The following is a 14571-nucleotide window of genomic DNA, read 5'->3' as shown; positions in this document are numbered from 1 at the left end:
GTGCGGATGGTTGTAAACAGATACGAACTTTGGCCAGGTTTCTCCTGCAGGGCTGCAGCAGGTCAGGCGGGCAGCTGTGAGACGAATCGAGGCCCCAGCAACACACACACATCATCCTGGGTGGGATCCCACTGACGGCTCATGGAATGGACCGGCTCCTAGAAAGAGAAAGTGCGGTGCTGTTAGGATCAAAACAAACTCGCTATGAGGAAGAAGCAGGAGGCTGATACCAAGAAATGCTGAGTCACTCGTATTTTGCAGGCTGACAGGTGTCTGCTCTGCTCGCAGCTGACGGATGACACGCAGGGAAGCAGTGGTAGGCTGATACCAACAACATCATCAGTGTGAGCCCACTGTGTGATAAAAACACATGACAGGACCTTCTGGTTGAATCCTCAGTGAAATGCTGAGCCATCTGGGGAGTTGTAGAATGACTAAGCTGAGCTCTGTCAGAATCAGCACGCTTAAAGGTGGTGGTGGTTGTGTGTGTGGGTGTGTGTGTGGGTGGGTGGGGGGTGCATGAAAAAACAGAATTTCCAAGGACAGGGAAGATGTTGTGAAATCATATTGTGCATGTGGCCAGCACAGCTGCAGAGGGAGTGAATCCTCCATGTGTAACAGCATGAATCACTCAGAGAGTTCCTCAGAAGTCAGATCACACTTTCAGTTCTGTTTCACACACACACACACACACACACATACACACACACACACACACACGTCTCCCTCCCCCTCAGTACGTCCTGCTCTGTTTTCCATACCTCACCTTCCTCATCACAGGTGCAAGCTGTGAAGTAAGCTGACCAGAATGGCCACATGTGCAACATGAGAACTCTGCCTCATCTCACACACAAACACACACCTCACAGATCACAATGAACAATGCCGGAACCATCCAGAGACTCCTCGTCGGCATGAGATCATGTGGCACATATAACACACACACTTCCTGCTCCTCGGCGCAGGTGGCTGACGGCTGCAGCCGGAGCTGCATTCCTGCTCGGCTGTTAAGTGACATCTCCTCTGCAGAAGTGTCCTCATCCTCAGCCAGGAAGCTCCCATGACTCACAGGGCTGTTGTCTTCAGATCGATCTGATTGAAGTTTGTGTCACTGAAACGTTTCACAGCCTTCACTGCAGATTGGTGATAACTGGAGCAACAGATTTGACAGTTGTGGCTGCCATGTTTCACTGAAGGTCATTGTGGACCTAAACTGTGTGCAGTTCATAACAGGAGCTAAGATGAATTGTTTATGGAAATGAACATTAGTATAAAAACAGCCAGCTGTCTTCTGCAAGCTGGCGCTCTAAACTTTTTGCTAGACGGAAAAAGAAATAACATAAGGCCTAGCATTTGTTGAAAGAATGCATATCGCCCGCCAACTTTGCTCAGTGTATGCTCAGAGTATGAGGTGTGAATGACTCTCAGCTACTACCACATCAAACCTTAATATCTCAACCTCAATATCTGTGAAACTAAGTTAACATCATTTTTGTTGTTTTGTTGACTAAGGTCAATTAGCTGTGGGAGCCATCTTAAACAGTGATGACTACAAAAGCTTGTTCGTACAATTATTACATTCTGAAAGTTTAAATAAAATCCATCCAGTGATTCATGAATATTTTGCTAACATGACAAACTATCAAAGACAAATGGGCAAAAACATTATTTCATTTTGTAAATTCATTTGTAAATGTAAATAATGAGTCTTCATCATACACCAATGTTAGTCATGGAGTTCCTCAGGGTTCAGTGCTTGGACCAATACTCTACTTTATATGCTGCCATTAGGTAAAGTTATTAAACAGCATGGAATAAATTTTCATTGTTATGCTGATGATACACAATTGTATTTGTCCGTGAAGCCCAATGAATCCAATCAGCTACTTAGACTACAAGCATGTCTTAAAGACATAAAAACCTGGATGACCCTTAATTTTCTCTTTTTGACACAGACAAGACTGAGGTTCTGGTTTTTGGACCTGAGCATCTTAGGAATACATTTTTCAGTCTTTCTCCCTCCTTAGATGGCATTAATCTGTCCTCCAGTTCTAATGTTAAAAATCTTGGTGTTATTTTTAATCAGGACATGTCTTTTATCCCCCATATTAAAATTGTTACTAGAACTGCCTTCTTCCACCTGCGTAATATCTCTAAAATTAGAAACATCTTATCTAAAATGATGCAGAAAAACTGGTTCATGCATTTGTCACGTCTAGACTGGACTATTTATTTTATTAACCTTTATTTAACCAGGCAAATCCCATTGAGATCACAGATCTCTTGATCTCTTTTGCAAGGGTGGCCTGGGCCTGAAGACAGCCTTGTTTACAAGCATGCAACTATTGCAATGGTTTATCTGGGTGTCCAAATACTTCTTTAAAAAGTCTTCAGTTGATCCAAAATGCTGCTGCTAGTCTTAAGTGGAGTTAGTAGGAGAGATCATATCTCTCCAGTTTTAGCTTCTCTCCATTGACTCCCTGTCAAATCCAGAATAGAATTCAAAATCTTACTTCTAACCTACAAAGCTCTCAACAACCTAGCTCCATTTTTTATTACAGATCTTATTGTTCCATATTTTCCTAACAGAGCACTTCACTCTCAGACTGCAGGTTATCACGTGGACCCTAGAGTTTCCAAAATCAGAATGGGAGGAAGATTTTTCATTTATCAGGATCCTCTCTTGTGGAACCAACTTCCAATTTCTGTCCTTGAGGCTGACACATTATCCAGTTTTAAGACTGGGCTTAAGACTTTCCTTTTTGATAAATCCTATAGTTAGGGTTGGCTTGTTATGCTGCTATAAGCTTAGACTAGTGGAAGACAAATTGACCTCATTTCCTTAAATTATTTGCTAAAATTGAATAGATTTCATTTGATATTATTTCCATCTTAACGTGATTCTTGACCTGCCATTGTGTATCTGTTCCTCTCAAACCCAGCTAAGCAGATGGACGCTTGTCCTGAGCCTGGTTCTGCTAAAAGTTTCTTCCTCATGAGGGAGTTTTTCCTTTCCACTGTCGCCTTCATGCTTGTTCAAGATAAAGAGTTCTTTGATGGAGTTAAATTCAAAGCAGTCTGCTCCTCAGATAAATAATGTTAAGTTATTATTTTCATATATGAATGTTTCTTTTCAGTGCCCTGAGATGACTTCTGTTGTGACTTGACACTATAAATTAACTGAACTGAATTTTTCACCTTTGGTTACAAACAATATGAAGCAACAATAATTGTTCCTCTAGAGTGAACTTTTTTCAGCCCAGTATCAGAAATCTGCATTTCAATCAGTGCATGTGTTTTTCTCTCAGCAGCTGTCAGACTTTACAACCGGCCTGGCTCCAAATACACCACATCAAAACACAGAAAAACTTCAAAACAAGAAAACCAAGTCTTGTGGCTCCTTAAATAAAAATATAAAAAAATACACTGGACAATTTCTACTGGGTAACTAGTTTTTGTGATTGGTACAACCTTCTTTTCTCAGTTGTTATTAATAAGTTTGGGTCTGACTTTTTTATTAGTCTTTTGTGTGTATGTTCATCAAATAACCTTTTTAACCTCCTAAGACCCAGACTCTTACATATGTGGATGCCAGGTCCTAGGAGGTTAAAGCAAAAATAGCCTTTTGTACATGAATACTTAATTAATATATTTAATTATTATGGATTGTATTCATGTTTTGTGTTTTAGAAGTCCTCATTATTTTTCTTTTACATTTATTTTTTAGCCCTTTACTGCTTGCAGCTCTTTACTTTTTGACAACTAATTTAGATTAAAATATTCTCTAAACAACCCACATGCACATAATAAATACATGCACAGGACAAATTGATTTGTGTTTGATACTGATGGTTAATACATACTGTAAGCATGCATAAATAATATAATAACAAAAAATCTAAAATAAGAAAATGAAAACAAAACTCAAAGCCTGGTTGTGACTAATTTAAAAGTACTGACTTTGGACTTATGATTTTCCAACTATAAACCTTTATTAAATGTTTAAAAAAAATCACAATTTACTGGCAGTTTTTGTTGTTGTGAATCTAAAACTCATTTGAAAAACCTCCCAGAGAGAACATGATGTGTGATGGTGGACGGGTTGCTGATGTCTTTGACACGTGAAGAGTGTTCTGACATCTTTATCCATCAACGCTGGAGCTTCTGATGCTAAACTGACAGCTTTACAATGCATCTTTAATTCAACGGTCAAACCCACCCGAGGCTGGGCGTGCTGTAACCGAGCGCCCTGTGGGGCAACCGTGTCACCCACTGTCCCTCAGGACTGCCAGTGCAGCTCTGTGTGGTCCAGTCCTCCCCCCCTTCTGAACGAGGACACGGGCGATGATAAGTCCTCCTTCGTCTCCTTCATATCAGGAGTGCCGGAATGGAGGAGTAGCACTACAAGAGTGGGGGGTGAAAATAGGGGGCTGCTGGGTCTCCCTAGTTGCCAAGCGAGCACCATATGGGCAGCTCACTGGTGTTACTGGGGGCCCGGGGCAGTTCCCAGAATTCACATGATAATGAAGCCTGGGGCCATTCACAGCACTGGCCTAAAGCTGGGGCTAAGAGCTTTTGATAGCCCCCAGCAGCCTGTAGGCCTGCCCACCCCGGGCCCGTCCAGCTTTCCTGCCAGGCACAAAACACCTGTTTGATTTTCCCAGGGCCCTGCCACAGCGGAGGGACTGGGGAGACAAGGGGCGCTGGGAGGAGGGGAGGGGCACCAAAGGAATGTCTCCCTCTTAGTTTGTCACTGAGTGTGTACTTCCCATTCACTTCCTCTTTATAATCCAAAAAGCCCACCCCTCACGTGCATGCACACACATAAACACGAGTGTGCACACAAACACGCCAAGTCCAACCTAGATGCAGGGAAGCGCACACACCCCTGCTGACCCACACAGCCTCTCTTGGCCTTTGTTAAACTCTCTGAAACAATCCCAGCAAGAAGAATGAAGTTTTAAAGTAGGGCACCTTCTGCTGCATCAGAGTTTCACACAAGCAGATTCCTGAAAGAATGCCCTGGTTAAAAAAAAAGGAGGACACTTGTCTTAGCTGTGTGTTTGTCGGCTCAGTACGTGGGAAACAGGAGGATCTCCACTGGGCAGTCGAGGGGACATGGCAGAGTCAGGGGTGTTTGTGTGGGTGAGAAGCCGACATACGATTGAATGTGAACACGGGATGAGAACGAAGCTCGTGGAACCTGCAGTAGGAATGAGGGGGGAGCAATGTACAGTATTTTTACAGGAAGGACACATTCCTTTATAGTGAGAACTGGTCGATGCACAGCAAACAACACGAGGTCAGACCCAAACAGGACAGATGGCCCTTCGCCCTGAAGCTGCAGCTCACAAGAACAATAGTTGTGTCATTGGGGAGGCCAAATGAACAAATTCAGGTTGGTTTCATTTGGCTACAGAGCTAAAAAAAATCACATTTGCATGTGAATTGCTGACTGAATGTGTGTTTTTATCTCTGACAGGATTCTCTGGAAGGATGTTTCCTGTTGTGAAATCAAGTGATGTGATCACGGGAGCGAAGCTCGCAGGTGCGCAGGTGTGACGCTGTGTGCTCTGCAGTCACTTCCAGTTCCCAATGTGGGCGGGGCAGCGTTCCTACAGTTTAACCTGAAATGCTGCCTTGCTGGGGGCTAAACACCTGCGTTGCAGCTCACAGGGTTTCACCCCTCACACCTTTACCTGAAAGGGTTTCTGGTTACTGTAGTCCCCTGGCTACTCACACTATTGAGGCCAGGCGTATAGGGGACATCTGCTTAGAGAGACATCACAATAACCCTCCGTCGTGGCTTCACTGTTACAAAAATACACACCTGTTGCACCTGCACTGCCTTATGTGGAGTGTGTGAAAAGATTCCCACACCCAAGTGAATGAAGTTCCTCTTGTTGTTCCAGCTTTGACAAACAGAAGCAGCAAACAAGACGGGAAACTCAAGCTGGCTCTGATCACAGCGGAGCCAGCAAACACTGTTAAGGTGAAACTTAAGTGTCAAGAGGAAGACACAAAAACTCCCCGAGGCCCAAATAACTTGATTATACCAGCATCACAATCAAAACAAAAGTGGCAGGCCCAATCTGTTCACTGTCAATGGCTGCTCTCATTTGTCAAGCCCATCCAAGAAGTTGGTTCTCAGGCGACCTGCACAATGCCCGGTGACAAACAGGAGGGCTCTCCTTTTTAGCCCTGCCTGCCACCGGGAAGCCCATCTGAAGTATTAATCTTTTGGTGGAAGAGTGGAGGAGAGGGCTCAGCTTGGCCCAGCCATTGTCCCCTGGCCTGGGCCCTCTGAATGGGGCTTTGTCAGCTCACCAGCTGCCACTGTCCACGCTACATCTTTGGACTTTGGCTCCCATGTAGCCCTGGCCGTGCTGACTGGACGCCTCTGTGCAGCTGTGGGGATGTGTGTTTGTGTGTGTATGGGATGGACAGAGAGGTCAGGTGGCAAGTCATTTGTCTCACAACACAGAGACACACCACAAATATGTGGCTCAACACTGGGTCTCACTTGCTATTTCAAAGAGGTGCATTCGGTTCCCATGGAGCTTCAAGGCACCGTGTGTCACAAGTTCCTTAAACACATTTAATAAAAACCTATTCCTTAAAATAATATGTCACTGCCTTTCATGCTAGTGTCCTAAACTGAGATCACATGTTGTGATGACTCTTGTGAGTTTGGGGATTTTAAGCAGGAGGGGCCAGAAAAGTTACCACGAGATAACTGGCTTGTGACGGCCAAGCGTTCATAACGATGTGCATTTGCTTTTTGATCCTTTGATATTGGCTCTTCCTATCATTGTGAAGAAGATTTGGCCAAGTGTTGGACTGTTCCTACATTAATAGGGAACGTGAACTGGGTTTAAACCAGACGTGTGGCCCAAGGGCCGAAAGTGGTTTTAGGACAATCTCCATCCAAAAGAACAGAATAACTTTTAAATAAATTGATGGAAACCAGCATTTTATCAATAAAACTTAAAGAAGTTTAAATTAAACAACTTGGACAAATGCATTGAAAACATTTCACCTGGTAAAACAAAGGCCAAACAAATAAATAAATAAATAAATAAATAAAGTTACTACTATATCAAGAACTGAATTCAAAATCTTACTTTTAAACTACAAAAGTCCTCAACAACCTAGCTCCATCTTATATTTGAGATTTTATTGTTCCATATTTTCTTAACAGAGCACTAGGATCTCAGACTGCAGGTTTACTTGCAGTTCCTAGAGTTTCCTGAAGCAGAATGGGAGAAGATATTTCAGTTAACAGGCTCCTCTCTTGTGGAACCAATTCCAGTTTCTGTCCATGAGGCTGACACATTGTCCAGTTTTAAGACAGGGCTTAAGACTTTCCTTGTTGAAAAATCCTATAGTTAGGGTTGGCTTATTATGCTCTCCTAAGCTTAAACTACTAGAGGACAAATTGAACTAATTTTCTTAAATGAATTGTTAAAATTTAATAGATTTTATTTGATACTATTTCTGTCTTAACATGTGAATCTTAACCTGCCATTGTGTATCTATTCCTCTCAAACCCAGCCGGTCGAAGAAGATGGCCGCTTGTCCTGAGCCTGGTTCTGCTAAAAGTTTCTTCCTCATGAGGGAGTTTTTCCTTTCCACTGTCGCCTTCATGCTTGTTTAAGATAAAGAGTTCTGCGATGGAGTTAAATTCAAAACAGTCTGCTCCTCAGATAAATTATGTTATTAACTTACTTTTTATGTATAATTCTGTTCAGTGCCCTGAGCTTCTGTTGTGACTTGGTGCTATATAAATAAACTGAATTGAATTGAATTTTAGCTCGTGGTCTGTAAAACATGACTGCATTGTAGTCGTTTTTGTATTTGGTAAGTTTAATTGTCTGAGGCGACCATCTCAAATCAAGTTGACTCCAAAAGTTAATTAGTATTTAGTTAGTTTATCTAGTTAGTGGTTTTAGATAAATTGTGCTAAAACACACACACTTGAGCACAAACAACATTGTTGCGGTGGCACGTGACTAACACAGTGAAAAATATATACAGTATATGGACATTTCAATAAAAACATTTTAGGGGATGATTTGTACTTGTGATGATTGGGCTCTCTTCAGATGTCTTTTAAACATCAAAGCAGAAACACAACACATGTATCCCTAATTACCCCCATCCAATCTAACAATGATGCCAGGAGTGTAAATTAGATATAGAACAAGAACAGAGGCCCTTTTCTGTTTGTTCTCCATCTTCTCCTTGCAGCAGGGGGCAGATGGCTAGCAGCAATCAGCTCTGTCCCCATAGGCAACTTTTGGCTCCCAGCTGGGAACAGCTGGTCTCTCCTTCTGCTGCCAGTACAACTGGGCTCTGCTGGGAGTCCTGCGATGGAGAGCTCCTGAAACAGGCAGTATTCAGTCATAGACAGAGGCCTCGTGAGGCTTCGTTTAGACTTTCTAAAGAGGTGCAGCAATTGTTTGGTCCGGCCTCAGGTTTCTTTGGAACAATGGAGCACCTTATCAGGTTGTACAGCCAGTTTCACAACAGCAGAATCTGTGTTGACTCTGCTGTGATGCTGCTTGCAAACTGTTGCGATGTTTAAACAAGTTGACGGAGGAGCGGGTGGGGTTGTTGGGGGTGATGACCACTGAACGGAAACAGGACTCTGGCGTTATTGGATTTGCAACAAGCCGTAACACTGTCTCCCATTGTGCATCCATCCACTCATCTTCTACCCAAGCCACTCACCACAGAGAAGATGACCAGTCTTTCTTGAAACACCACCCCCCCCACGGCAGCCCCCTCCCAACTTTAACCCTACTAATACACACATGCACATAAACATGCACACTCACCCCCAACCAAAGCTCTCTCTCCAGGCAATTGCCACTGGAGTGGAAACTATTCCAGAGCACAATGCCCATGCTCTCAATGGGTGCTTTAGCATGCCACCAGTGCGCTGTCACCAGCAGATGGGGAGCTAATTAGAAGCCATTAAAGAGCTTTAATAGTGTGTGTGGGAACCAGGCGGAGGGAAATGGCCACAGGGTGTAAAGGAGAGTTGAGCTTTAGGTCCGGTGAATACACACACACACACACACACACACACACACACACACACACACACACACACACACACACACACACACACACACACACACACACACACACACACACACATACACATAAACAAGAAAAAGAAGGAGATATAGAAAGAGCAAGCTGTCCCTGTAGCAGACCAAGGACGCACAGTGGAGGACACATGTGGGGGCTTCAAGGACCTTTGTGAGGTCCAGCTATCAGATGGAGATAGTGTCCTTGTAACTTGCCCCGGGGATCTCAGAGAAGCATCTGCATGCCCTTCCCAGACTGCTACCCTCACACAGGAAAAAACGCCCAACAGGCAACAAGGCTCCAGCCGGTCTGCGCTGCTGATGACACATCTCTGAACCAGGACTCCCACAGGAAGTCAGTCCAGACCACGGGCCCTCAGTCATTACAGAGCCAGGGCAGCCCACGAAGGTGCCAGGCCATCCCTCAGGAATCCAAACATGCACAACACACACCCTTTGGGAGCATAACCAACTTTTACATTCTCAAGCCTCTGGTTCTTCTCACTGCTGCTGTTGTCTCAAGTATCACCAGCCAATCAGCATTCAGACGTGACAACGCAGTGCGGTGAAAACTTCTGTATCTGACACCACAGCCACCCCTCCCAGTCCCATATGAGCCTCTCCACACACCTGCACGCAGGTGTGATCATTATCAAGCAAACAGGAAGAGCCTGACTGGGAACTGGAAACTAATCCCACAGCTGCGAGGAGATGACCTATCTGTACGTGTGTACGTGTGTGTGTGTGTTAGTTCAAATTGTTAAAAACTTTTTCTCACGTAATCCAAAACCTCTCTTTTTTTTTTCTTCTTCTTCAAAAAGTTAAATACCCTCCATCGAAGAACATCATTCGCCTTTATAAGACTTTGGTCACTTTCGTGTTCCAGGAAGTAGTCTGAGCCTTACTCATTGTTCTCACAGCAATAATAACAGCAGCAAAAGTGTCAAAGCAGTGCTGGAATGTCCTGTTTCCTACGAATGAATTCCTGCATCAGTGTCTCCCCTCGTGGCTTCCTGTAGTGGGCTTTTCAGGCTCTATTTGCAGCAGGCGATAAAAAGGGCATGTCAGCGAAAACGTTTCCCTTCCAACAAACGTAACAACTTCTGCTACCGGGACTGTGTTTGTGTGCAAATATAACCAAAGACACAATGTTGTGCAATGAGGTACAAGTGTTGCCTCTCTGCTGCTGGGTGGATGTTGCAGCAGTCAAACAGTAGCCTGTCACAGGAGCAAGCGATTATCAGCTCACGCATAAGGAGTCTGCTGGGAAATGAATTCAGTGTGCGAGGAGCAAGCTGGGAGAGGGCACTGGCATTCTGTCAGTTAAAATCAGGAGCTAATATGTTTCACTTTTCTCTCCCCTCCTCCGCCCCGTCCCTCTGTCTTCTGTGTCTCCCCCTCGCCTTGATGTGCTGTAAACAGGCTAAAAAGGGCCCAGCTGTGTGGAGTTATTGTTGGTGTCAGTAGGAAGTGCTGATAGCTTTTGCAGCTGAACAAAAGCTGGATGAGGGGAGTGGAGGGGCGCTCCAGACACTGTGGCTCCAGCCTAGATTCTCTCCCACAATCCCTCCACCGCACTCCCATTGTTCTGCCCACCCGGCCTTCCCTCCGCCCTGTCAGCTGCGACCTGGGACAGAGGGCAAAGAGAGAGGAGGGAGAGGGGAAAAAAAGTTTTTAGAAAAGTTTTTACAAGCTACTGCGACAGCTCGAAAAAACAGCCGGTGGTAGTTAACGTTGTTACTGACGTTAGCTCTGGCACATCTGTGCAGATAAATGCAGGGACTTTTTCTTGCTCTCAGTTTCAAATCTGAAGAGATCAAGCTGTTTATGGCTGCTGTAGGATCATGGAGACACATGAATGATTTAGTGCTACACTGTCAGTTTGTGAGACTGAGACAACATTTGTTTAGTAAAACATCTTAAATAAAAGACATATCAGTCCTTGAAGGAATCATACCACTGACCACCACTGCTGGAGTTTTGGACTGAGATCATTTTAGAAATAAAGGAGTTGTAGCCATTTTGGTTAAACCTTGAATATAACTTTAGATGCAATAATGCAAGAAATCACACTCAGAGTATGTGTTCAGGATGATGCTCAGCTACTACCCCATCGAGTCACTGTTCTTTATGTGTTGTTCATTATCTGCGGCAGCCATCTTGAATTGCATTGGATCCAAAAGGTATTCAGTCCTAGATGTAGCCTACATCCAATGACTAATTTCCAAACGTTTCAATAAAATCCATCCTGTGGATCATGAGATAATTTACAAATGGTGCAAATCAACAAATGCACAGACACAAAAACATTATTACCCCTTTGTCTTTGGTGGTGGGCAATCATTAGGGCAATTTCTCTTTGCTTCATTTAATGGACAATTCCTGCCATTTTAATATGGGTGTCTCAAGACAGGTTATGAATAAATATTTATTTTACCTGTTGTAGACAGCTTTTGCAGTACGACGGCATATTAGGGCCACGCTAAGAAAAAAAAATTACATAACGAGAAAAAAGTCATAGTATTACGAGAGTAAAGTCATACGACCATAAAGTCATAATATTACAAGAATAAAGTTGTAATTATATTATGATAAAGTCATAATATTGTGAGAATAAAGTCATAATATTACAAGAATAAAATCATATTATGATGAGAATAAAGTCATAATATTATGAGAATAAAGTTGTAATAATATGAGAATATGTCATAATAATACAAGAATAAAGTTGTAATATTACAGGAATAAAGTCATACGAGAAAAAAGGCACAATAATATGAGAATAAAATCATAATATTATGAGAATAAAGTCATAATATTATGAGAATAAAGTCATAAGATTATGAAAATTAAGTCATAATATTATGAGAATAAAGTCATAAGATTATGAAAATTAAGTCATAATAGTATGAGAACAAAGTCATAATATTATGAGAACAAAGCCATAATATTAAGAGAATAAAGTTATCTGAGAATAAAGTCATAAGATACCAAAAATTAAGTCATAATATTATGAGAATAAGTCATAATATTATGATAATAAAGTCATAATATTATGAGAATACAGCCGTAATATTATGAGAATAAAGTCACAATATTATGAGAATAAATTCATAATATTGTGAGAATAAAGTCATAATATTTTGAGAAATAAGTAATAATATTATGAGAATAAAGTCATAATATTATGAGAATAAAGTTATAATATTACGAGAATAAAGTTGTAATAATATGAGAATATGGGCAGCAGGGTGGCGCAACTGGTAGAGCTGCTGCCTCTCAGTGAGCAGTTCCCCCGTTCAAACCCCGGTCCCGGGGCCTTTCTGGGTGGAGTTTGCATGTTCTCTCCGTGCATGCGTGAGTTTTCTCTGGGTACTCCGGTTTCCTCCCACAGACCAAAAACGTGCATGTTAAGCCCCCAGTATACTCCCGCGTGCGTCCGTCCACGCGTACATACGCATGTACTTTACGCAGAGGGTTCAGACTTCATACTCGAGCATCCACCCTGAGCGGCTGCAGAGCAGCTCCACAGACAAGGGGCGTTAACTTTCGGGACAAATTGAGGTCACCGATTGGTCATTTGCTGACACGCCTACTGGATTGATTGGCAGGTCTGAAAAAAAAAACCACGAGCGCTGGCAGCACAGCTCGGTGGCGCAACTCGTACAGCTGCTGCCTCTCAGTGAGCAGGTCCTTGGTTCAAATCCTGGTCCAGGGGCCTTTCTGGGTGGAGTTTGCATGTTCTCTCTGTGCATGCATGGGTTTTCTCCGGGTACTCCGGTTTTCTCCCACAGATCAAAAACATGTATGTTAGTCTGATTGGTAACTCTAAATTGTCCATAGATGTGAGTGAGAGAGTGAATGGTTGTTTGTCTTGTTTGTCTTTATGTGTCCCTGTGATAGACTGGAGACCTGTCAAGGGTGTCCCCCACCCCTTGCACAGTGACTGCTGGACATGGGCACCGGCGACCCCCGTAACACAAAATGTATGAATCGGGTAAAAGATAATGGATGGATGGCTGGCTGGAGCGCTGGCAGCCTCAGCTGCAGCGGTGTTCTGTGTTTATATGTTGGTAATAAAAAAATCTAAAAATTTTTTAAAAAAACGGGAGCGCTGGCTCTGCAGTCCACACATCCGATCAGCCCACCAGGAAATCCCCAGACCCTCCCACAGCCATGCTGGACCTGAGTTTAATTTGCTTGTGACAAATTCCTTAACTTCTCACCATTTCAGTTATGGCATCAACAGAGAAGGAAGAGATTGCACGCCTTCTGGCAAAAAAACAAAAGAAACGGCCAGATCAGGGATGAAGAAGGGGAATTTAATACATTGGTGTCGCATTCAAAACAGTCCGTCGCCAGGCAGTTTATTGTGCGACACCACTTACGCGTACAAGGTCGTAAAAATTTAGCTTTGCGCGGACATGCCCTGCGAGGGGTACGCTCGTACCTCAGCGTACATACGCGTGTATCTCCGCTTATGGACATACGCGGGAGTATACTGGGGGCTTTAGACTGATTGGTAACTCTAAATTGTCTCTAGGTGTGATTGAGAGAGTGAATGGTTGTTTGTCTCATTTGTCTCTATGTGTCCCTGTGATGGACTTGCGACCTGTCCAGGGTGTACCCCTCCCCTTGCACAGTGATTGCTGGACATGGGCACCTGCGACCCCTGTGACCCAAAATGGAAGAAGCGGGTAAAAGATGATGGATGGATGGATAGATAATATGAGAATATGTCTTAATATTACAAGAATAAAGTTGTAGTATTACGAGAATAAAGTCTACAAAAATAAAGTTATAATTTTACAAGAATAATGTTTTAATAATATGAGAATAAAGTCATAATATTATGAAAATAAAGTCATAATATTACAAGACTAAAGTCATAGATAGGGTAGCGGTAGGGCAGCTGACTCTGAACCCAAAAGTCCCAGGTTCAATCTCCAGCCATTTCTACATTTCGTGGTGTCTCTGAGCAAGACACCAAATCCCTAATCTCCCCGGGTGCTTACATAGCTGCCCACTGGCCCACCTGTGTGTATCCCAGGTGCGATGGGTTAAATGTAGAGAACTAATTTTACCATTGCATGGGAACATACAATGATGACAACACATAGCACTTACTTATAATATTATGAGAATAAACTTGTAATGCCATACGGCTTCAGTTTATCATAAGATCCCATATGTCACTCTGAGTTGGGACCCCTGCCATTGTACTTCCGACGTCAGAGACGCCATGCTCGCCGAATTTCAACTCCCATTGGATCCAAAATCTTGATGACCATCCTCATTGTCGTCTGAGAAACAACAAAACTTTTTTGAGTGGCACGCTGTTGTACCCTTGCAGTCGACCACTGCCAGAAAGCTCTTCTTCCATAAAAGGAGAAATTTCTTCCAAATTCGTGTAGTTCTTTCTTCGAAACAAACATTGTTGTTTGCACAATCGTTTCAAAGTCCTGATACTGAT

The sequence above is a fragment of the Nematolebias whitei genome, chromosome 7, assembly GCF_014905685.2.
Source record: "Nematolebias whitei isolate Nwh7 chromosome 7, NemWhi1, whole genome shotgun sequence".
Lineage (NCBI taxonomy): Eukaryota > Metazoa > Chordata > Actinopteri > Cyprinodontiformes > Rivulidae > Nematolebias > Nematolebias whitei.
This window is presented reverse-complemented; position numbering follows the sequence as displayed.